General features: G+C 34.1%; 1 non-coding gene across 1 annotated transcript; it reads left to right on the forward strand.

The window, feature by feature from the left end:
* Positions 1-22,490: 22,490 nt before the first annotated feature.
* Positions 22,491-22,597, forward strand: LOC143681845 (U6 spliceosomal RNA). The gene has a single exon (XR_013174901.1). It is a non-coding gene; the product is annotated as a U6 spliceosomal RNA (small nuclear RNA).
* Positions 22,598-25,393: the final 2,796 nt, after the last annotated feature.

Below are 25,393 nucleotides of genomic sequence, written 5' to 3' on the forward strand. Positions count from 1 at the left end.
AATCTATGTGGATATGAGTTTGTAATTCCAAATTCTCAGGGGATAATGTTTTATCATTTAGCAAGTGCCAAGCTTTGAGAAAGGTCATCTTTCTTTCTGTACTTCTTTGTGAGAAGGGGCACTATTACATTTGTAGTTTACTCTCCAAAAAAGGATGCATCCTTTCCAGTACTAGGAATACATGAGATATCTCTCATTATAATACTTCTGGTGAAATTCGTTCTCCTTTCCCCCACATCATGCAAGTTTTCAGTGCTAAAGTTCAGACCATCTGGTTTCCTTAATTTATTCAATGTATAAGTAGGCTTCAATGATTGGCTTAACTTAAGGTATACAGTTTTTTTGGCACTTGAATTTTTCAAACTTTCCTGCCAGATCATTGATGTATTCAAAATGATACTTTGCAAACTTATCAGGAAGTATGTTCAATTGTTTCAACAGGAGGGTTTCTTTCTGAAACAGAAAACGTGCAATTTATTTTTATTTAATGAAGATGGCATATAACAAAAATGTATATGATAATTTAATAAACCGAGTTTAAAGTTAAAAATTTTAAGATATTTATAAACAAATTAGTAAGAAAATGTGAAGAAATTCTTATATTGTTATCACTGACTTTGAAAGAAAAAATCTTACTACATTGAAAGTACAAATATTTACTGTATAGATAGTAGTAATATGCATCTTAATCTGATAGTTATACAATAGGATTTTAGTTGATATCTTGGGTTATATATTCCAAAAAAATCTTAAGTTTCAGATCTGCCAAAATTAAGCACTGGAAACGTATTACAATGTTGTTTTTTGCTTTATCAAAGCAGGCACACATCAATTAATAAAAATTTCTCTGAAATTGTTATCAGGAAACATTATACCTTCATGCAAGTGCTTATTTCACTGCTCTAGCCAATGATTCTGGGCTAATATTTATTCATAAATATGTATTTGGTAACTTCCACTTCCTCAAAAATCTGGAGAGCAGTCTCTATGTCATTTAAAAAAATTCTAATGTTTTCCTTGAATAAAAAGAATACTTGACTATAATATTTCCCCCTTAATTCACAGGACAGTCAATAAAATTAACCTGTATGAATAGAATTTTTAGTCTTAGTTAGAATCTGAAATTTAGATTGTCAAATATATTGGGGATAGGAAAATTCTAAAGCACAGGCAAGTTATTTATTATTTTTTAAAATCACTTTTGCTTCCTGAAACACAATGGTACATAATAAAGCATAGAGTTGTATCCTGCTTTGCATTTTTTCCTACATCTAATGGCATAAACTGGAAATCAATCTGTAAATATTTGCTAGTCATTGCTATTTTACTTATTTATCCTTTGCTAAATGCTTATTGTGTAATTATTATGCATCAGCCATCTGAAATAAATTGGATCAGTTCCCAATTCCTCAGTTCCTCTCTGAACTGGAATTATACCTCCTGAACCTTTGCCATGCAATTTTCTAATTCCTCCCACAGATTAGGCAGTGCATATTTTCCCATCGTTGAGGTTCCACTTGGTCATATGCCTTTATTTGGTCAATGGAAAATTGGCATAAGTGAGAGTTTGTAAATTTACAACTGAGGTCTAACAAAGCATCCCATTTTTACTGCCCTGATATGTTATGAGAAGAATATACCAACGGTGTTCATCAGTTCAAGAGGATTGTGATAATAGGTGTAGAAAACCTGAACAAGTCTTCAGTCTGGAGCCAAGTCCAACTGATCCTAGTTGAGCCCAGGGACCCTTAGACCCATTAGTTGAAAGTGAATTTGATTTTGAGTTTATTCAGACAACACATTTATTATCATTATAGACCTTGAGGATATGAATGTAAATTAAAATGTCATTTCTCTATAGAATATTTATCCTAATAAGAGATGTAGACCTAGAGGAAAGTAGTTTCAATTTAGTAGAATACCTTTAAGAAAAGAGGCATATATTAGTAAAATAGAAGTCTTTTTTTTTAAATAAAAACTTTTTTTATTAGAGAAGTTGTAGGTTTACAGAACAATCATGGATAAAATATAGGATTCCCATATTCCACCCCACCACCAACACTTGAATTGGTGTGGAAAATTTGTTACAATTGATGATAACTTTTTTTTGCAATTCTACTATTTCATAACAGTAGTTGCATTTGTTACAATTGATGAAAGATTATTAAAGTACTATTGTAACTATTGTGTGTAGTGTACATAGGAATATTTTCCCCTATATTCCAAACCTATCATTATTATTATTTTATTTTTTCATGCATCTTTATTTTATACTCATCAACCCAGACATTGGATATTGAGTGCCAATCACAAGGTTTTTACAATCACACAGTCCCATGACAAAAGCTATATAGTTATACAATCATTACCAAGGAAAAAGTCACTGGATTACAGTTCAACAATTTCAGGTATTGCCTTCTGGGTGTTCTAATAAATTAGAAACTAAAAGGAGGTATCTATATAAAGAGACAGTAGTCATAAGCATTTATTAAATCCTAATTTCTAAGTTATACCTCCTCCCTCTCATTTGATCATTTTCTCAATCTTTAGGGATCTCTGGACAATGACCATTTTAACTTCTTTATGATGGAAAGGGGTGTTGACCTTATGGGATAGAGGAATGAAACTGGTTGATATTCTTGGATAGACTGCTACATCTGAGTTTCAGGGCTTGTCTGAAATAGGAATAATCTGGAGGCCTTAAGTTTCTGAAGAGAAAAAAAAAACCTTACAAGTAAAACTTAGAGTCTTAGATAGAGCCTAGGGTCTTCTTTAGATTTTTCAATAATACTATTGATTGGGGCTTGGCATACTGAAGCAATTTGTAATATCTGGCTGAAACTTGTATAATAATATCTTTCTGAATGACTTCTTGACTCTATTTGAAATCTCTTAGCTACTAAAACTGTATTTTGTTCCATTTCTTGTCCCCCTTTTAGTCAAGAAGCCTTTTTCAGTCCCATGATGCCAGGACCAGGCTCATTCCTGGAAGTAATGTCCCACATTGCCAAGGAAGCACACACCTCTGGGATTCATGCCCCACATATGGGGGAGGGTGGTAAATATATCTGCAGAGTTGGCTTAAAGAAAGAAGCCACATCTGAGCAACAAAAGCAGTTCTCTGGTGATGAGTTTTAAGCATATTTATAAGTAGTCTTAGCTTCACCATTGAAGAAGTAAGTTTCATAAGAGCAAACCTCAAGATCGAAGACTTGGCTTATTAAACTGGGAAGCCCTAATGCTTGAAAAAAATATCAAGAATTCCCCAGGTGAGAAAGTTCCACATTTTTCCCCAGTCACTAAAAGGGACTTTGCAAATACATTTTTATTTTCTGCCCCCAATACTCTAGAATGCATCAGGGTATTACATTAACCTGTACAGAATAAGAAGATCTAATTCTCTATTCAGGTTTCTGTGTAATCAAGTTATTTAAATGAACTGACCAGATGCATTAAGTTAGATAGTATGCAAAATTTAAATTTTGGACAAAATAAACATCTCTTTTTTTGGTCTTATACTGAAGTTCTAAAATACAGAAGGTATCAGCCTTTACCCTGTATTCTAATATACCTTAGTCCTAGCCAGATTAATTTCATTCATATCTCTAATTGAAGTCTGATCTCTTTTCCAGCTTCTTTAACAGTTGTTGTATGGAGTAATACTGACTTGAAGGGCCACAGAACTCTAACTCTATGTCTCAGGTGTCACAGAGATACCTAACATTCCAGGGAGCTACCAGTTGTTTTGTGTTTGTTTGAGTGTATGAGGCTTCCCAGAGAAGGAGAATCTTCATGTACAACTAGGACTGTAGGAATGTAGACAAGAGAAAAAAAAAGGAATTTCAATTTGAGGTAATAGAATATATAACATCGTAGAATTGTAGAATTGGTTTCATATGGCCATAGAAAACTCACTCTTTCTGGAGTTTTGGTCATATTTTATATGAATATATACTACATATTATGCATACAAGTAGGCAGGGGTTAGCTCAAGAGGGCTTTTAGTCCAAAATTAATAGATTTTAGATTTAATTCTTAGCTATTTTGAAGGCAGTATAGTGATTTCATGGGAGGAGAAGTAGGATGATGGTATTTGCCTTGTGGAGGAGGAATTTGAGGAAATGGAATGGGAGGGAGGGAGACCCATATAAATAACAATATAACATATTCTAGATATGCTCCAGGCAAATATATATATCTATATATAAATATGAATTGGAGACAAAAGGGTAGAAATATAAATCTTGGTGACCAGTTGGATGTAGGAAATTAGAAAGAATGAATGCATAGTCTATGATGTGTCATTGACAGCAACAACAAATTCTAGAACAGCTTTTTGCAGAAAGAAAATGTTTTAGGATATTCAAATGTAGAGTTTCAATAAGCAAATGGATAAACAGGTATGGTTGGGAAGCTGTTTAGGTTTGTGAACAATTAGAATATATATGGAAGTTAAAACTATGATCATGGATAAAGTACCACAAGAGAATATAACGTCAGAATATAAAAAGAAAAACTCCAAAAATAAAAGGAGAGATATTTTGAGATAACTAGCTGTTTTGCCACACATCGAGAAGGATGAATTTATTCTCATGCAATTTTTGTTTTGTTTTAAAATGAAAGTGGATTTATATCACTTAAATATTGAAGGGAAATACTTGGGAAAGGGGAAAAAATTGAGTTCATGAGAGAAAAGATAAAATTCAGAAAGTCTCTGAGGAGAAGAAAGTAAAACTTCTAGAGAAGTATTATAAGAAAACTTGGACAGGAGAGAAAACTTTTATTACACAGCTAGGAAGGAGGAAATGACAGTATAAATATAAATAACTCGGTTGGAAGAGGACAAGGAATTTGATATCTTCAATTTTCTCTCTGAGGTAAAACTTGGATTCACTTACTGCAATAGAACAAGATGTGATATGATAGGGTCACAAGAAACCTCTGGATTTTAACATTTTACACAGTTGTATGAATACTTTTTAGTGGTTTTTCAGGTATGTGAATAAGGTAATCATGTATCTTCCATTTTTAACATATATTGCATTTTAGATAAGTAGCAAACAGAATAAAGAGTGTATTAATGTGTTAAAAATTGACCAGAGTTGCTGTATTTGGGCAAAGTGTGAGAGGAAAATGGAGACAAATTGTAATTCTGAATAAGACTCCTCTTATGATTTGAGCTCTCCCTAATTTGAAGCTATAATCATGAGAACTGAAGGGGCTGGAATCAATAAGATTTTCTGCTTTATGAGTTCAGGTTTGTTTTGATTAGAGTTGAAGTAGGCTTTGCTTGTCCTGGAAAGAGGCATGTTGGGGCAGCCCCCATTCAGCTTAGAAATAAGATAACTAAACATACGTGTTCATTACTGTTGTTGAGGTGGTTGGAATAATCTGTAATTGCTAATATCCAGCAGCTGAACTAAGGTTATAATTGAAGAGTAGATGCTTCTAATGACTTTTCATTAGAGCAACTATATTCTAATTGAGTGAAGATTAAAGATTTTTCTCAGGGATTAATGAAGGCTAAGCATCTTGAAAATATATCATTTCATAATACCTTAACATAAAGGGGATATCATCTATGGTTATCCTAAAATGCCTAGATAACTAAAGTTCAAAATTGGTATAGAGTGTAAAATTTCTAGATTAATTTTCATAATATGTTATTACATAGAGATGGGGTGGGGAATGGAGAAAGGATTGAAAAGAGTATTGGCAAAACATGGAATAAGGAGAGAAAAATGGAGAAAGGAATGAAAAAAAGGCTTTCAGGTAGAAACTGGCATGGCATAATCAAAGGAATGTTTGATTTGTAATTAGAAGCATACGTACACATTCCTATTTCTAGCAAACTGTCATTATGAATGACTTTTATCATTTCATATTTTGGATTTGCACTTAGTCATTTGTATGTTAGAGGAACAATTTTTTTCTCAAAAGACAGGTAGCCAGGACCATGCATCTGTGCTGAAAGATTGGTTCTTTCCTCACCACTTAATATTACTACCTAGGATTTATCCAGAATTTCCAACCAAACCGAAGCAACTTGTTTCGTCAGTACATCTATAGGTTCTACAGTATCTTTACTTGTATAAGAGCAGCTGTCTAATTTAGTTGAATATAATTTCTTCAGAAACAGTCTAAAATTCTTCATCAGAAAGAACAACTGCAGTCTCCTGTTGCTGTTCTAGAGTTAGATGCTTCCCGAGACTTAGTTCATATTTATCAAAGCAGGGTTTCAGTCTCAATAAATAAATCCTTGAAGTGCATTTCCTTCTCAGGCTCATGGCAGTCCCACCAATCCTTTTATCACATGGCAGCAGTTTGATTTCCATTTTCTCTGTACATCTATCCAGGAACACAGCTTCATATTTATTTTACTGTGTTACATGTACTCATACGGCAGCTGTGCTCAAGACCCGGCTATCCTGAAATCTATCTCCAGAACCTTTCTCTATCAAGTAACTTTGCTATTTCCTTTTCTTGTCTTTTGTAGAATATCAATTAAATGCAAATTTACTGTTCTGGAAATGCTTTTCTGAAAGAAAGCATGGCTCTGGTATCAAGAAATCTAACAGGATTATCAATCTTTACATAAACAGGTTACTGTATATATATATATATATATATATATATATATATAGTTAGCCATGCAGTGTAAAATTTGAGAAAATAATTCAAGTCTTCTGACAATCTACTACTAAATATTATATTCATCCTTAAATCAAAGGAGGGAAAATATTCCCAGTTGACATTTTCATTCTCATTCCTTGTCCTTCCTTATAGTATGTGTGCCGTGTGTGTGTATATGCATATGTCTGTGCTCTAGTTGATGATATTATTTCTAAATCAATATTGCACCCAGTCTTTGAATATTCATTTGAATTTGCCACTATGCTTTAGAAATTAATTGCAAAAAGAAACTTGTGGAGCATTTATTACTGAAAGAATACTCACCCAATTTTGCTGAAAGAATCCTTTTTCAGCAGAGGTTTACTTTTTACAATCATCCTTCACCGTATCAGCAGTCCTGTCAGCTTCTCTACTTGTTCCAAGCTTCTTGCATGGCCAAGCAGCTAGGTAGGTCATTTGTCACAGAACATAAAGGAAACAATTCACCACTTTTGAAATGGGGAATCCAAACTTATGAGCTTGTCAGTAATTCTTGCTATAATTCCATTTTTGCATAATCAGGGAAACTGGCTGCCAGCAGTCTACTCATGTGCAAGTGTACAGCAACATCTTGGAGTTAGTTTTCCATGTAAGCCTATAAATTTTTATGAAGGGTATGTTTTGATTAGCAAAACAAATTTAGAGAAAAAATAAATATTCCTTTTGTGAAATGAAAATATATATTTATGTTTTGGTGAAAACACAGTGGCAAGATTATATTTAATTCAAAAGACATCTTTTTGGTAAGTTTTTTTTTTCCTAATTTGAGGGTATTTTCTGGATTTTAAAAGTGCTGGCACTTGGGCATATCCCAGTGCAGATGTATTACCAAGGCCATTTGACCTCTTGGTTGGTCAAACAGAAATGTACGAAAAAACAGAATGTTTACTGTTTTTAACACCTGATTCTTCAGTTGAAATTTTCTGATATCAATAAGCTTTCCTTTCCAAATGATTTCAAAATATATAAAGCCAAATCAAATATGACTACTTTAGGATGGAATTTTCTTCACTATCAAGCTTTTTAATAGGCAGTTTTATAAGAAAATCCTTAGAGAAATCTGCTATAAATAACAGATGGATACTATCAATTTCTTAGAAATTATATAAAAGCTATAATTAGTTTTTAAATTTCAGTAACATATATTATATTTAACCTCTCAGCTGGGTAATGCAGTTGGTAGAAATCAATCATACCAACCAAATGAAAAATAGATTCAACCTACCTTTTGGAATTGCCCAGAAGAAAAGCATCAGGTTTTTTTTACAAAATACATGTTGCCAAATTATCCATGTTCCTACTTTTATTGAAACTGCTTACAGTGGAGACTTGATTGGTCTTTAACAAAGACATTCTCAATGAACTCAAGTTCACCAATACACTTTTTATTTTAAACATTCAATTTTTTCAAAAATGAAACAAATTCACTTAAAATTATAAATGAAAGCAATGGTTTCTGATTAATTTCATGTGTCAACTTGGCTAGTTTAAGGTGTCCAGTTGTTTGACTAAGCAAGTGCTGGACTGCATGTTACTGTCAGCATGTTTCATGGACTTAAATCAACAAACAGTTGGTTACATCTATGGTTTGCATCTACAGTCAACAAAGGAGATTGCCTTCAGCAATGAGAGAAGTCTTATCCAATTAGTTGAAGGCTTTAAAGGGAGAACTGATGGCATCAGCAATCACGAAGAACAATTTCTATCTTTACTTCCTCCAGTTAGCTTTTTCTGGGAAATTCATCAAAAACTTCTTCGATGTTCCCTCTTGTGGCCTGCCCTACAGAATTTGGACTTGCCAATCCTCCTATCACATGAGCTGGTTCCTATAATAAATCTCATTTTATATAAATATTTGAAATTATATATATGTATCCTGACAGTTCTGTTTCTCTGGAGAATCCAAATATAGCCCTCTTAATTTTTACCTTGCATCAAATAAACTTTTCACTAGCATTTTTTAGTGTCTCCTGATCTTAAAAACTGTGGAGAAAAACAAACTCATAGTGACCAAATAATTCACTTTTTAGCAAAGAAGTGTGACAACCTGTTCGTGATCTTCGAATATACTGATCTGTGATGTTTTCTATCACCCTGAAGCAGTTAGCTGATAGAATGGTGGGCTGACAATTTGTAGACTCAGTTTTGGTATTACATGGATGGCAGTATCTTGTAACATTTTGAATTGGGGAATCCAAACTTACAAAGCCTATCAATAAATTTTGCTATAATTCCAACCTCACATAATAAGGACACCTGCTGCCAGCAGTTTACTGATGCACAAAAGTTCAGCAACATTTTTCTTTTTCTTCCTAGACGGAATACACCAATATGGGAATCAAGGACAAAAGTAGGAGCAATTTTTCTCTTATGCCTTAGTTATCTGCTATAAAAATTTTGCTTTCCCATAATTTTGACTTTGGGCTCTTGTGATCTTGCATCCTAGTTCAAAAGGGAGGAATGCCTCTTATCAGGGGGCACATCAGTGTTTCCAATAAATTTGAAGTTGATGTTGCACTTACCTGTTGCTTCCTATTGAAACAGAGCTCGAAGGATATTAAGGAATGATGAGAAAAAAAGAAAGGAAGAAAGAAAGAAAGACACAGACGGGCTCAGGGGGTCTGAAGCTTGAGTTTACTTCAGACAGACTTCAGACAATTTTATTCTCGACCAGATCCTAGTTATATACCACAGGATGTCAATAGATATGCAGGCATTTCCTGAGGGAGCAAGATTCTTATCTTATCTTCTACTTAACATAACTGTTTGGGGTAAACATTCTCTTCCTCCCAGACTGCTCTACATAACAATCGCCAGTTTACCGCTGCCATCCCGAGGCCAGCAGCTTGCAACAAATTCTGTAGGTCTTGCTTTAAACTCTTGGCTTCTACACTTACCCACTTTGGATTTTTCATGCTAGTGAATCAATGTACAATGAAAGGGGTTACTCTACTGGTTGGAGTGAATAATTCCAACTGTCTTGGGAAATTGAGTTGTACCAAATAACAGTGATAATGAAATATGTCTGTAATACAGAAGATTGCCTGTGAGTCTGCTTAGTACTCTAGGATAAGTGATGAAAAGGAACAGAAAATTTTGTTTTGCTTTTTGTTTTTTAAAGTTTATGTATCCATTGTCTAATAATGTGACCAAGACTAATGACTTTTTTAATAAATCCTGAGTAACTGTATAAGATAATGGTATTTGATGTCTCTCACTGAACTTATACTTCTCAAAGATTGGTTTAAGGGCAGAGTATGGTGGCTCAGCAGGTAAGAGTGCTTGCCTGCCATGCCCAAGGACCCGGGTTTGATTCCCGGTGCCTGCCCATATGAAAAAAAAAAAAAAGGATTGGTTTAATATGTCTACTTTACCGCTCTTATTCACTTTTAACCTCTTGAATCCTATAATTGACCTTATTTCTAAATAGACATAATGGATTGAGTCATTTCTTACATAGACATATTCAAGCCCTGAGCCCCAGTCCTATGGATGTGAACTAATTTTTAAATAGGCTTTTTGTATCCTATTAAGTTGAGGATAAACTGAATCGGGGTGGGATTTAGTGCAATATGACAGGAGTTCTTATAACCTCACAAAATTTGGACATTTTGAGTGGTCTCACTAGGATGAGGAGCAGACAGAAGAATGGTCACGTGATGGAGGCAGAGGTTGAATTATGGACTGGTGGCAAGTCACCACCCAAATGCTACAGATTATAAGGAAGCATGGACTGTATAATATCTTGATTTTGGGCTTCTAGATTCTGAACTCTGTGAGAAAATAAATTCCTGTTGTTAAAGCCATTAGTCTGTGATATTTGTTATAGCACCCATGGCAAACTAAGTCAATGGATCTATCTCCTGAGGAAGAGTTCAGAGAAAGCTACAACAATGTAGGGTAAGGGTCATAAAATATTTATGTGATAAAGTAATTCATATGTCCCTCAAAATTTTGTTGTTTTCTCAGAATGAAAGCACTTAAGTAAAACTTAAGATGACAGGCAAAAGATGGGATAGGTCAAATTAACAGCAAAAATTTTTTTTTAATTTCGTAAATACTTGGAAAACTTCAATTTTCCAAAATTCACAATTTTAAATGTACTCACTAGCATAACATACATGTTAAACATCTGAAATTTTATCATATAATTTTCATTTTATAGGGTTTTTCATAAGTTTTAAAATTTATTAGAGGAGTTTTAAGCATATTTTATTCTTCTTAGAAACTATGTTTAATTTTGTCATATGATTGTACTTTTTGTACTGACAGAATAAGTGAATGACAAAACAATATAAAATATTTTTTATTACAGATTCAGTAGAAACTATAACTAATTAATAAACCGTGATATATCTGAACTGAAAATATGTGTGCTCCTATCATCAGTAATTCCCAATTGTTTTGGCGACCTAAATTCAAATTGTGGAACAACAGATTACACGCTAGTAACTAGGTCTTTTCATTTTATTTAAATAGCAAATCATATTTCAGGGTTTATATTCAGTGTTATTCTCATGTGTTATACAACTGCAGATGTGAAATGAGGGTCAGAAAAGGCCATTTCAGTCATTGTACTTTTAACTTACAGATTTCACTGTAATTTAGTGTCATGTAAACAAGGAAAAAAATCATAGCTTTGAAATTGCCAAGCTTTTCATCAAGAAAATGCTGTTGGGACCCAATTTTTCAGCTACAATAGGATGTAGAGTAGCTCATTTAGAAGCCCTGCACTACAAAATTCCAGATCTCATGCATGGCCCCCATCTCCCTAGTTACAGCTACCTCAAGATTTTCCTGTTCACTTGGAGGAGGAACTCAATTTATGAAATGGAAGATTGATAAAAGTATTAAAAATGAGCTAGGAGATTTCTTGCCCATGTGTATAAGGTTGGCTTGTTAAGACCAACTGACGACTATCAAGGAATGCTATTTTCCTCATAATTTAAAAATACATTTTACATATTGTCAAGAGTACTGTGAAACACAACACAGGATACACTGGTGCTTTGGAAGCCCTCTATTTAGTTAGCCATTCTTTCATTCATTCATTCAGTAAATAGTCATTGATTTCCTACAATTAGCCATGCATCATTCTTTTTGCTGGGAATGCAACACTGGAAATGACAAACAGGGTTCCTGTTCTGATAGAATGTATTTATCTATGGAGATAAAAAATTTATATCTGTATTGATGGAATTTATAATCTATCCATGGAAATAGGCAAGTAAAAAAATTATTATGCAAAACAATTTAGGCTCATGGTAAAAACTATTATTATGAAATACATGAAATTATGAAGAACTGAAAGAGAAGATGGCTTTAGATAGAGTGGAAAGGGAAACCCTGTCAGAAGAGGAATCATTTGCACTGAGACCTGAAGTATGAGAAAAGCTGTTCCTTTAGTCTGAGGCCAAGTTAGTTGAAGAGGTAGACAGGAGCGTTGGTAAGAAAAGAGTTTTAAACAAAATTGGATTCCATTAAATGTTTTTAAGCAGGAAATACTATAATCTTACCTTGTGACAAATGAAGAAAAAAAATAGTATTTCGCTACCTGTACCTCATGGTATCATGTCTATTTTTCTAAATAATTTTAATAATTGCAATATAATGCTTGTATCAAAATATTCAGTTAGGGCCAACACCTGTAACACAATTATTATTTGAATTGTTTTTTGAGAGTGAAAATTAAAATGGTGACAGAGAAAAGATTTTATTATGCAGTTTAGTTGGACCTACATCTAAGATATCCATCCAAAATAAGCTTATATTTTATTAACTGAATTACGTATCTTATATCCATTAGAATGCTCTTAAGTAGAAACGTTGAAAACCCTGCTTCAAATTGATTTAAAAATAGGAATAAATTACTAAACATAGCAAGAGATAGGGTGAGCTGGAGGAGGATAGCCAAGTAAGTCTCCAGCTCTGTTTCTCTTTGGATTCTCTTAAGCCTACCCTACCGATGTTAGCCTAATCTTTAGAGTGGCATCCAGTGCGGTCACAAGATGGCAGCCAACAGTCCTAGGGACCACCAGCCTCCTTGGTGAAGTCTAATAAGAAGAGGAGAAAAATCCGTCTCCTAAACATGGAAGAAAAACCTTGTCTTATTATGTGATGTGTCACTTTTGGACAATTAATAGCCATCATGCCATATAATAATTATCTAATGTTTGGATTCCTGAAATAATTACATAAAAGGTAGCAGAATTTTCACAATTAATTTCATCTAATTTAAGAGATGTTTTCATGGTTTTAGGCATGGAGGGAGATGTCCTTGCATGGGAAAGATGTGAGCCCCATCCTGACCTCTACCCAATAATCGGTGATCAAAAAGAAAGGAAGAATAGGAGATGAATTTTGGTTGAGCACCAAAAAGTGTTAATTACTACTAAATTATAAGGAGAAGTTTCAAAGTTATATAAATTCAAAGTCCATGCATTGTATGCCTAAGATACACAAGATTGTGGTGAGAGCTGTGCAGAGTACAAAGATGAATGAAGCACAGCTATAGAAGAGTGTAGGTTTTAAATGGTAGGACTTGGGGCTTGAAAAATGCTAGGAAAACAACTGTGGTTGATCTCTCATTGGTCCACTCTGCTTAAATATTATTAAAAATTTGGGAACATTGGTACCTTTACAAGAAACAAATTTTTTTTCATTCATGTTTCTGAAGATAAAATATGTATCCTGGACTTTTTCTTTTTTTTTTTTTTCTTCAGTATTATCTATGAAACATTGTTTTCAAAATATGGACTTTAGAGTCAAATAAGTTGAAAAACTGGGTTCTACTAAATACTAGCTCTGATTCCTTGGTTGAGTAAGTTACTTAGTCTCTCAGCCTCCCAGAAATAAATGTTTATAAATGCCTACATATATAAAGAGACATAGTATATTATTGTTTTGTATTATTTTATTATAATGTTGATTTCTTACATAGGCTTTGAAATACTTTGATATATTTCTTACATTAACTGATTCTGAGACTCTTGGATTTTTGAGTCTGATAGAACTCTTTTCAAAAGTGCATTGTAAATAAGTGATTTTGAAGATGTGACTATAACATATGGTCCCCTCCTACTTATTTATTTTCTTGTCAATCCTATGTACATTAGACTTTGTGCCTGATCCACTGATGAATCTACAAAGGTCTGAAACACTTGGATAAGATTAGTGTCAGGGAACAGATGGTTTGGTTTGCCTGCTAGTGATTTAAAGGGCCACTGCCACTGTTTTTGGGTGTCTCTGGACTTCTGGTGCTAATACCATTTGTCCATTACAATTATTTTTAGTCTTTTCCTTGTTCTCCTAGTGTGCCTTATTTTACATTCTCTTCTGTTAATTACATATGAAGGTCTAAGACTCCCATGACACAAGGCTCCTGATGTTAATAATAAATTGCTTTGTGTTTCTTAAGCATTGACATTTTTAACCCAACAAAGAACATTGTTTAAAAGATTTTGTTAATACTAGGATGCTAACAAGTTTTAGAATATCCTTCTGAGTCTTTCCAGGATGGGAAGTCACTATCAGCAACCCCACTGTACCAGCACAGTAGCATGCTCAGTTAACCAAGAGCTTCAAGAATATTTTGAAATTTTCCCTTGCAGACTTATTCTTGCTTTGTTTGTTTTAGTGAATCATTCTCAGCGTCCTTGCCAATGCCCTATTTTAGTGTTTTGTGATCTGGGAATCAATATTATGAATACTAAAGCTCATTTTCCTTTCTATACTAAGGTAGTTAAGAGAACATATTCTAAAAATTTAAAGGTTTTCATGTATTTAATCTTCTTCAAGAAAAAAGTCACTTATAGAATGACTGCAATCTCTGTTCACATAGACAATTGGTGTCTTCTGTATTGAAAGCTTTTATTAAATAGTAAAGAACTAGAGTTAGTACTTCCATCAAGGACATCTATCATTGGAAATCACATCTATTGAAGAGGGGCCTAGATGGTTCTCCTTCTATGAAAAAAAAAGATGGAATAATGATTTGGAGTTAAAATTTACTTAGAGAAAATTGTATTTTCTGTTCTATGTTTTAAAAGTAATTCGACCTTATTATGGCAAGTTCTATTAAAATTTGTCTTGATATTGCCTTTATCCATTCACTTATTCAACAATTATGTACTGAGGTTTTTTACCTGTGTGGAAGACAGAGTGTTAGGCACTAGAGATGACATTATGAACAAAATAGGTGTGGTCTTTAAATGGATCATAAAGACTTAGTGGCCTGACAGGGAAAGGTACATTGTTCTATGATTTTGATAATGGAAAAATTAATCTGGTTAACTTACTTGAAGAGGTGATGCTTGAGCTAAAGGAGGAATAGGGATTAGTTTAAGAGGGAAGAAACGAGATTTCAAGAAGGGAGAATGAATGCAATGAATGGCTTTAAGTGCAAGGGAGTGTGAGGAACTGAATACAAGTTGTGGGACTGGAGCAGAGAGAATGAGTATGAGAAGCACAGAAGAGAGGAGGCGGTGGATATAGGTGGGAGCCAGACCATGCGCAGTAAGGTGTTTGGTTTCTATTGTCAGCAGAATGAGAGTCCACTAAAGAGTACCAAACGAGAGGACATAGCTGTTTCACATTCCGAAGGGGTGGTTCTGTGATTCTGAACTATAGATATCCATCTAAATGCTACTTTTCTCAGACAATTTTGTATATTAATTTTTCTTTTCCATTGCTTCATTTCTTTCTAGACATATAAATGTAGTGTTTTTTAGATTAGACTGGTTTGCCATTTGGTTCTGCATCTACTGGGAGAATTAGAAGGTCACGTATTTTAGTCTTGAGATGACGAAGCTTGATGCAGTCACGAAGAACCACATGTACTTTTCTGGGGACAAAACTGGCTCTACATGATGTTCCTTTGACATTTGATTAACTGCCATTATTTTTTTCCTTTTGGCTGTTACTGATATTTGAAACATTTTGCAGATTCGCTCTTTGTAATAACATCCTGTCCATCAGCTACTTTCAATGCCGAGATTTGTGTGTGCAACTCCTACTGAAATCAATGGCAGTTCTGGGAACCAATCCAAAGCAGAACTTGGCTCAGAGTCCACAGTGGTCTGCAGAGGTGACTTCATGTTTATTCTTTTACTTTGAAAGATATAAATTATTCTTAGAACATATTCATTAAAAACATCAATATGTCTAAAATCTAATGAAAAGAATGTTTTCATGTCCTACAGGTGTTAAATAGATTAAGGAGCATTGCTTTTACTCTCTTTCTCTCCATTATGATTTTTCTTCATATGAAGTTTTTCATTTAAATATTTGTCATTGGTTATTTCACAAGGACCTAGAATGCCCTATTTGTCATTTCTTTCATTTGGTGAAGTACTGCTACCCATCAAAGGTTATGTCAAGCAGGTCTTCCTTTTTGAAGCTGATTGAAGTGTTCACCAATCTCTCCTTTATACATTTATATTTCTGGTAAATTTCTTTCTTTTATTATTAACCATACAGAGTAATACATTTACTTGCAAAACTGTGTTCTCTATGAGACTATTTTTTTTTTCATTTTTGAAATGAGATTTTTTTTTCCTTCATTTTCGTGTCCCCAGTGTTTAGTGCTTCAGTGCTTAGTGATTGCACAGATGGAGGCTGGTATATCAGTGAAAGGCAGAGGCAAATTTCATGGTGAGCTTTGCACAAATTAGTGTTGCCATATTAAGAAAGAAAATTTTATCACATAATGATATCATTTATCATTGACTAATGAGTATAGTACATAATATACATGCATGCATGTATGTATGGATGGATGGATAGATGCATAGAGAGATACATAGATAGAAAAGGAAAAGAAACATTTGAAAAATGTGAGAAACTTTCTCTATGTATTTTAATAGAGAAAAGGACACTAAAACTAAGAAATCCATGGGTTTTATGTTTTATCTTTCTAGTCCAAAAATAACTTTAAAAATAAGGAATTCTTAAATAATAACCAGTTTACAGCATTAAAAATCTGTTCCCCTTATTTGATTTTCCGGTGAGACATGTAAGACTGAGTTACACAAAGACATTTTCATAGCTACCTGCTTTAATAAAAAACAAAACAAAACAATTGACCAATCAAAAAACAAACATTAAAGTGAGATGCTTTTAAATAAATAATCAGCTTTGTCGAAAGAAAGCCAAATAATAGTAGAGTCAAAGCTCTCTGGTCTTAAAAATGACAAGTTTTCCTCAACTCTATGCCCCTTGTTTTATTTCATTAGACATGCTATAGGTTTATCAAAAAATAATGCAGAAAATACAGAGTTCCCATATATTCCTAGGGTATAGTTAGCTGACCACATGGATTTACACCCATAATGAAAAGACTGTGTAGACCAGGAAACTTCAGAGTATAAAACTGGCTTAAAGTGACCCCTTTTTATATTCCTAGATACAATAAAGCCAGGAAACAATAAAGACAACTAGAAAAGTTCACACATATTTGAAAAAGAAGAAATCTAGCTCTAGGTAGATCTCGGGGGTCATTTTCCTTGCACTGGTGAGGTCTGGCTCCTTTGGGAAAGGGACAGGACATGTGAGAAGCAGCGCTGGAGATGGCTTTGGCTGGTGGCAGCAGCTATGAAGTTGGCTTGCTGGGGATGGGCCATCCTCACCAGCAGGCCTTTCTGAAGGGATTGAAAATGGCACCATCAGTGGGAAGCCAACCAGGTGTGAGTAGGTCATGAAGTTGCTACAGCAAAATCAAGTGGGCAACTGGCAGTAGGAGTTGGTCATAAGCTAAGACAGTTTCTGTAAGGTCCTATTGCAGATCAGAAGACACAGTATAATTTTAGCTACCCGGATGATTTTGATAATTATTTTATGCATGAGACTCTCAAAAACACTGTGGAAGGCAAAACCATTATGATCTCATCCTATCATATTGTAACCTATGCAAGGTTACTTAAGTAAATTGTAGTTTATCTTGTAGATGTTTGGCTATTGGGGCCCATTTTTGTACTCTACAGACAAGAGAGCTGAGGTATATTTCATCCGTGAGTCTTTGTGCGACACAGATGCCCACGGTTGTATTTTATTTTTCCAAGGAAAAAACTGTATATCCATACGTAAAAGAAAGAAGTTTGACCCCACTTCACACCAAATACAAAAATTCACTCAAAATGGATCAAAGACCTAAATATAAGAACCAGGAATATAATACTCCTAGAAGAAATGTAGGGAAGCATCTTCAGGACCTCATCTTAGGCAATGGTTTCTTAAACTTTACCCCCCAAAGCATGATTGTGACAAAAGAAAAATAGATAAATGGAACTTCATCAAAATTAAAAAGTTTTATGTAACAAAGGACTTCATCATGAAATAAAATGATGACCTACTGAATGGAGAAAATATTTGGAAACCACGTATTTGATAAGGTTTTAATATCCTGAATTTATAAAGAATTCTTACAACTCAATGACAAAAAGAAAAACAACCCAATTTATAAAGGAGCAATTGACTTAAATAGATATTTCTCCAAAGAGAATATACAAATGGCAAAAAAAAGCACATAAAAGATGCTCAATATCATTAGCCATTAGGGAAATGCAAATCAGAACCACAATAAGATCCCATTTCACAGCCACTAGAATGGGTACAATTAAAAAAACAAAAAATAATAAGTGTTGAGAGGATGTGGACAAATATAAACACTTATTCATTGTTGATGAGAATGTTAACTGTGCAGCCTTATGGAAAATAGCATGGTGATTCCTTAGAAAGGTAATATAGAATTAGCATGTAACCTGCAATCCCACTTCTAATATACCTGAAAGAATTGAAATCAGGGGCTCGAACAGACATTTGCACTCTGATGCTCACAGTGGCATTGTTTACAATTGCCAAAAGATGAAAGCAATCCAAGTGTCTATCGACTGGTGAATGGATAAACAAAACGTGGTTTATATATAAAATTGGATATTATTCAGCATTAAAAAGGAATGGAGTTCTGATTCATGTACACATGGATGAACTTTGAAGACATTATCTTGAATAAAATAAGCCATACAGAAAAGGACAAATATTGTATGATCTCACTGATTTGAAATAATTAGAATAAGCAAACTCACAGAGTGAGAATCTAGAATATAATTTACCAGGGGCTGGGTTAAGGGTAGGGAATGTGGGGAGTTAATGCTTAAATTTTACTGAATGTGTATTTGGGTTGATCAAAAAGTTTTGGAACTGGATAGTGGTGATGTTAGCATTGTGTTTTGAGTATAACTATCATTACTGAATTATATATATGGATGTGATTAAAAAGTGGAAATTTTAGGTCATAAATATCTTCCTAGAATAAAAATTAAAAAATAAAACAAAACTGTACAACGCAATGAAACCTATTGTAATTGGACAATTTATTTACTATAGTAAAATTATTTCAATGTTCTTTCATGAATTCTAAAAAGAAGAATTGTTCCATCGATCTCATGAATCTATGTATTTTAATACAGTTTTACAAAAAAATGTTAATATATCAGAATATATTCATGACCTCTCAGGAAGGATTTTCTTGACCATTATATATAAACTATTAACTATAAAAATAAACATGGATAAATTTTGTTGTATTATAACTAAAATTTGCGTATTTTTTAAAAAAACACATTAAACATAGTCTGAAAACTAGGCTAAACCACCTGTAATATATGGCTTAAAATAAAATTCAGGATATAGAAATAATTCTATAGTAAATAAATAACCTAACAAAAATGATGAAAAATACCTGAACAGGGAATCATACACACAAAAAGTGAAATGGACAATTAGCTTATGAAAAGTAATCAGAGGGATGAAGATGAAAATCGCAAAATGATTACATATCAATTGAACTGGCAAAATTAAAAGTGTGGTAATTTTTGGTTTGACAAAGGTATATAGCAGTAGGATTCATGATTCCGGTGGAAGGTATTGATAATGTCAATGTTATTTTTTATTACATTTTTTAAGTGATTGTTGTTATTATATGCAAATGAAATAAGAAGCAAAGTTGTTTCATCTGAATGAGCATGAGGGGGCATAGACTCTTCAGAATACTTTTAAAGAAGAGTAGAAAACTGAGGAAATTGAAGCATTGATACCTGACTGCATGTGGTTCGTGACAACCATTTATGATAAAACGAATCAGTTTGGGTGTGAGAATTACTCCACCCTATTAGGTGCAGGGGGGAAGGCATTGAGAAAGCTGAAAATTAAATATGGTAGGGTTCTAGTTTAGCCAAGTGTGTACAGGGAGCCAGAGTGGCCAATATATTATACCATGGACTACAGTTTGGTAGGAGGAAACAGAAAGCATATTACGGCAGGGTAGGGAGAGTGAAAAGGTGGGGGACAGGTGTGATTGGGGATCATGTACTTGGACTAATAATAGAGTAAGAGAGAGGTAGGAGATGGCAGTAAAGCTGAGTGCAACTGAAATCAAAGAGAGATCTCTGCTATAGTTAATGATTAGACAGGGAGTGCAACTATAAGAGTGAGTCACAGATCATGGTGGATGACAATATTATTTGAAGAGAAGAGGCAAGGTACATATACTTACTGTAATTAACAAAACATACAGTAGGAATAATGCTTGAAGACTGACTGACTAAGAGTTAAAATCTTTGAGATAGATAGAGTAACCTGAGAGGAAAGTGATAGCAAAAAGGAAGGAATATTAAGTGTCAGGGTCTGTATTAGTTTGCCAGGGCTGCTTTGACAAATATCACACGATGGAGTGCCTTAAACAAGAATTTCTGGCTGACAATCTGGAGGTTAAAAGTCCAAAATCAAGATGTTGGCAAGGCCATGCTTTTCCTCAGAGTGGGCAGCATTCTGTTGATGGTGGCCCTGTCACATCTCTATCTCTCCCTCTCTTTCTCTCACCCTCTCCATCTCCATCTCTGTCTCTGTCTCTGTCTCCTCTTTGGCATCTTCTGACTTAGAGCTTCTTGTTGTATCTGGTTTCTACTGACTGACTGTGTTCAAATTTCCTTTCTTCATGAGGCCTCTATTCATGCAGATTAAGGTCTTCTCTGATTTTCTTTGGACACTCCTAATAGGATCTTCAAAAATACAATTCATACATGAGTCCATATCTTAACTGATAATAATAACTGTAAAGATCTCATCTGCAAATGGGTTCACACCCACAGTAATGTGAATTGAAACTTTCTTTTCATATTTCTTTTGTGGGGTTAATGATTCATTCCCCAACAGGGTCCAATGCTTTTAAGGGTTGCAAGAGTTGCAGTGACCCTACCTGAGAGCCATGATCCTATTAAATAAGAAAGTGAAGGGAAGGTCTTCAGAGAAGACCGAGGAATGAAAATATTTTGCTTAGGCTGAGCAAGGAGGAAAGGTTTGAGGAGATAGCAAATGGTGGAATAGGGAAGAATAAAAAGTGATGCACAAAACTGTTGTTGATTACAAACTGATATGCTCTGATTGAAGCATGTGGTCCCTCTTTAGAGCATTCAGGCACCCTTGTAACTTTTTTACCGAAGGAGGTGGATGCCCAATCTGAGCACACTCTTCTGAGTCTAGCTAATGGCGCTGGTCCAGAGGAGTGGTCTTGCCCTCCATTCCCTTCCTGCTACCTTGTGGAGATAGTAGCAGAAGCAAGAGTAGTTTTTGTAGATAACAGGATGGAAGCTGTGTGCTGAGAATGTCAGAGCAACAAGATGGAAAAAGTCTGGGTTCCTGTCCCCAAGAAGTTACCACTCATAGTCAGTTACAGGAGAGAGACTTATATTTCTATCTTAAATAAGTCATCACTGTTGAATATTTTGTTACAAGAGCCAAACAAGTATTAAAATCAATATATCTAGGAAAAACTAAGATAAATTAGAAAATATATTACTAGAAATTCTAGGGTGGGTCACGTGGCTCAGTAGGCAGGGTTCTCGTCTGCCATGCCGGATACCCGGGTTTGATTCCTGGGGCCTGTCCATGTAAAAAAAAAAAAAATCAGATAACCATGCCAATCAGAACAAATGAATGGTCCCTGGAAACTCTACAATGCCAATGAGCTAAAGACTCCTGAAGTATAAACATACTATAAAGTAGGAAAAGGTGTGAACTTTGAATGAGGCTCTATTTCTACTGCTAGTCACTTTGATTATACTATGTATACTATGAGAACACCGAAATTTCAGTATATTGAAGAATTCTAAACATCTAAATCCTTAGATACCGTGATTGATAAATATGTTCAGGGTGATAAGGTATATAATCTATGGCCTCAGATTCACAGCAAAAAGGGCTGTTCCTTTAGTGCCCAGGTGATGCAGGGACACAGGCGGTAGCAGGGAAAACCCACCAGGGCTTCAGAAGCATTTATTCTCAGTCTATACATGATTTGGTATTGAATGTGTGTGTATGTGTGTGTGTGTGTGTTTGTGTGTGGGAGAGAGAGAGAGAATGTGTGTATTTCTGTGTATGTATTCAGTTCATTTCCAAAGTCGCATTGTTTTCTTTAAATTAGTAACAATGAACATCAAGGCAGAAGGGACAATTAACTATTTATGTTTTGTTTTCCTCCTGCCTTTTCACCATCTTTCTTCTCCGTTGTTCTCTAATACCTGGCCACAGGATGTTAGCAGTTGCATCCCAATCAGGCCAGGAGCTTAGGATGCCCGGGTGTGTGTGCTATAAGACCATTCATACATTGAGCCGATAGGATACGGTGTGAAAATCCTCGTATTTTAGATTTCATTTCAAATTCTCAAATATTTACATTTCATTTTTGACTTGGGGCAAATAATTCAATCTCCTAAAGCCTCAACCCTCATTAATAATGCCTGTTTCAATGGATAAGAATTGAAGAAGTGCTCAATTCGGCATCACATATACTAAACTTGGAACGATACAGAGAAGGTTAGCATGGGCCCTGTGCAAGGATGACACACAAATTCGTGAAGCCTTCCATATTAAAAAAAAAAAAAGAAGAAGAATCAAAGAAACTTCTGGAGTTAAACAATATGGGTGTAAATCTTGACTATGCCACTTTCAGTTCATAGATTTTCAGCAAAATTTTCAGTTTCATCTTTCTCGTCTGGAAAAATCGAAATAAATACACATATGGCTGTAAACCTATATAGCACAGGGCCTTTCCCTAGTGTACCCTTAAGAAAAATTGACTTATTTTATTTATGTTCATTTGAATTGTTTCAAATATTAATTAAGAAGATAATATGAACTAAAGCTTTTATATAATGTAAAGCATGAAAAAAAGTTATAGAATGAGATATTCTCAATAACCATTTTCTTTAGATAGAATACTTTTCTATGCATTATTTACAGAATACACCTTCTCATTCCACAGTTGTTAGCAGTATGATGAATGGTATCTGAAAGCTATGTGGTGTGATAATGCAGAAATTAACACTGAACTTTAAAGCTCTGGTTTTTCCTATTATAAACTAGGAATAAAAGTTATCCTTGACTTATTTATACCTGACTATATTATTAAAAAAATTTAAAGAATTGGTAATATAAACTATACATCAAACAGACCCCTAGTGCTTCCATTTTACTTTATGTTAGCTTTCTTTGCAGTAGATACATTTGGCCTCATAGGTTTTTCTATCAAGGGAAGGAAATTAAAAGGGTAAATTACTCCTTGTTATATCTTTTTTTTTCTCTCTTATACCTTCAATAATTATTTTATCTTCAGAAATGATAGCAAAAATTAGGAATAGACAACAGCTTGGCTAAATTGTATTTTAACTGGGACTTCTCAAAAATTTCTTCAGCCATTTTAACACAAAAAAAAAGTTAAAATGAATTTGGCCTGAAGGTTTCCCATTATTTATTACATAGTGCAAAATTCATAATATTCATATTTTTACTTAAAATTTCATTAAAAATTGTGCAGATGGCTTAAAAATCTATGCAATCCAAATGAGATAGTAAGACTAATTAAAGGATCATTTCTTATGTTCTCCTTGTGAGCTTATGCTACACAATTGTGGTAAAACATACAATTGTAATATTTTCTCAGACTGGGATTTTAAGAAGAAAAATATGTACATTGGAGAAGGCAAGATTTTTTTTGAGGTTATTTGAAAGTTTAATTATTTTAAGTAAAATATATTTAAACATATTCTGATACATAATTATTTAAAAGATTTCTATAGTGATTATTCTAAACAATGAATGATTATTTTATGAGTATTCTCATTTCCATTAAAATATTTGAGCATCAGACTTCCTTAAATCAAAGCATGCTATTGCCTAATTATGTGAAATAGAAAGATTCTAAGAATGCATTTTTTAATGTTAACTATTTATATTTGTTTCTCAGTGGTCTTTCAACAATTGATCAATTTTTATTTATTTTGAATAAGTGTCACAGTATTAGTCATCTAGGATTATATGCCTATAGTAAAATTTAAAACAAAACCATTGTTTCTGAACAACTATAATCTGGGTTAGGAAGAAGAGGTCAGTATATGAATATTACATTTTGTGGCATAATGAACATAAAGAGTTTAGAGTGAGATCTTTATTACCTAACCTGAGTCTTGAAGGAAGAAGCAAATTTGGGTAAGTGTTGCAAGGTGAGGAGATGACTGAGGCTGGGAAGATAAGGTAAAACATGCTGAGGAATAGTGACAGACGATACCAGCTAGGCAGAATATGGCCAGGCAATTGGATAGCCTTAAGTGCCAGGAAAAGGTAAATTGATTTGTTACAATAAGAAATGTGGGACCTGTGCAGTATTGGATAAATACTAGAATGATTGCATTGTTATACGAAATAAAATAGATTGTAATCATAAAATAAGTGGAGAATGTAGGTACATATTAAATTTTTTTTTAAATGTTTCTCTTGCCATAAGGTCAGGTTCTTTAGTTTGATAAAGCTAATGAAATGCAATATACCAGATATGGGCTGGCTTTTACAATGGGGATTTATTAACTTACAGTTTACAGTTCTGAAGCCATGAAAATGTCCAAATCAAGGCATCAACAGGTGATACTTTCTCTTCATGGACCAGTACCTGTGATCCTCAGCAGCTTTGTCACATGGCCAGGCACATGGCAATGTCTGCTGGTCTCTCCCTTTTCTTCCAGGCCTCCTTGCTTCCAGCTTTTGGTGTCAGTGATGTCTTTGCTTCTGTGGTTTCTCTCTGTTTCCTTCATTTCCTCTCTCAGCTTCTCTGGTGTTTCTCTCTCAGCTTCTTTGAATTTCCCCTCTTATGTAGGACTCAAATAAGAGGATTAAGAACTACCTGGGACCTTCATCAATTGAAATAACCTAATCAAAAGGTCCCACCCACAATAGGTCTATGCCAACAGGAATGGATTAGCTTTAAGAGCATGATATTTTCTGGGGGACATACAGTTTCAAACCATCATGAGATGAGGTCTGGGAGATGGCCACTTAACAGATATGCATGATTTCCCTAACAGTACCTTTGGTGGCATACCTTTTGCAACCAGAGAGCTTGTCATTTAAAGTTTTTAAAAGACAAGATCTGCTGAAAACTTGACTGTGATATAATTCTAAACCGGCTGCACTTAAAGAAAAAGTAGAAGGGTCTCACCTTAGAATTGTAGTTGCTTGACAAGTAGCAGTTGTTATGTCATCTCCAAATCATTTGGCATTGAAATGGCATATTATCACTTTTAATGGTGTATGTTGATCTATGTGTAAAGCAGTTGTTATCAATCCTCAGCTATTATTTTAAATATATTGCTACAAAAATTAATTATTGTGATTGTAA

The sequence above is a fragment of the Tamandua tetradactyla genome, chromosome 4 (assembly GCF_023851605.1).
Source record: "Tamandua tetradactyla isolate mTamTet1 chromosome 4, mTamTet1.pri, whole genome shotgun sequence".
Classification (NCBI taxonomy): Eukaryota; Metazoa; Chordata; class Mammalia; order Pilosa; family Myrmecophagidae; genus Tamandua; species Tamandua tetradactyla.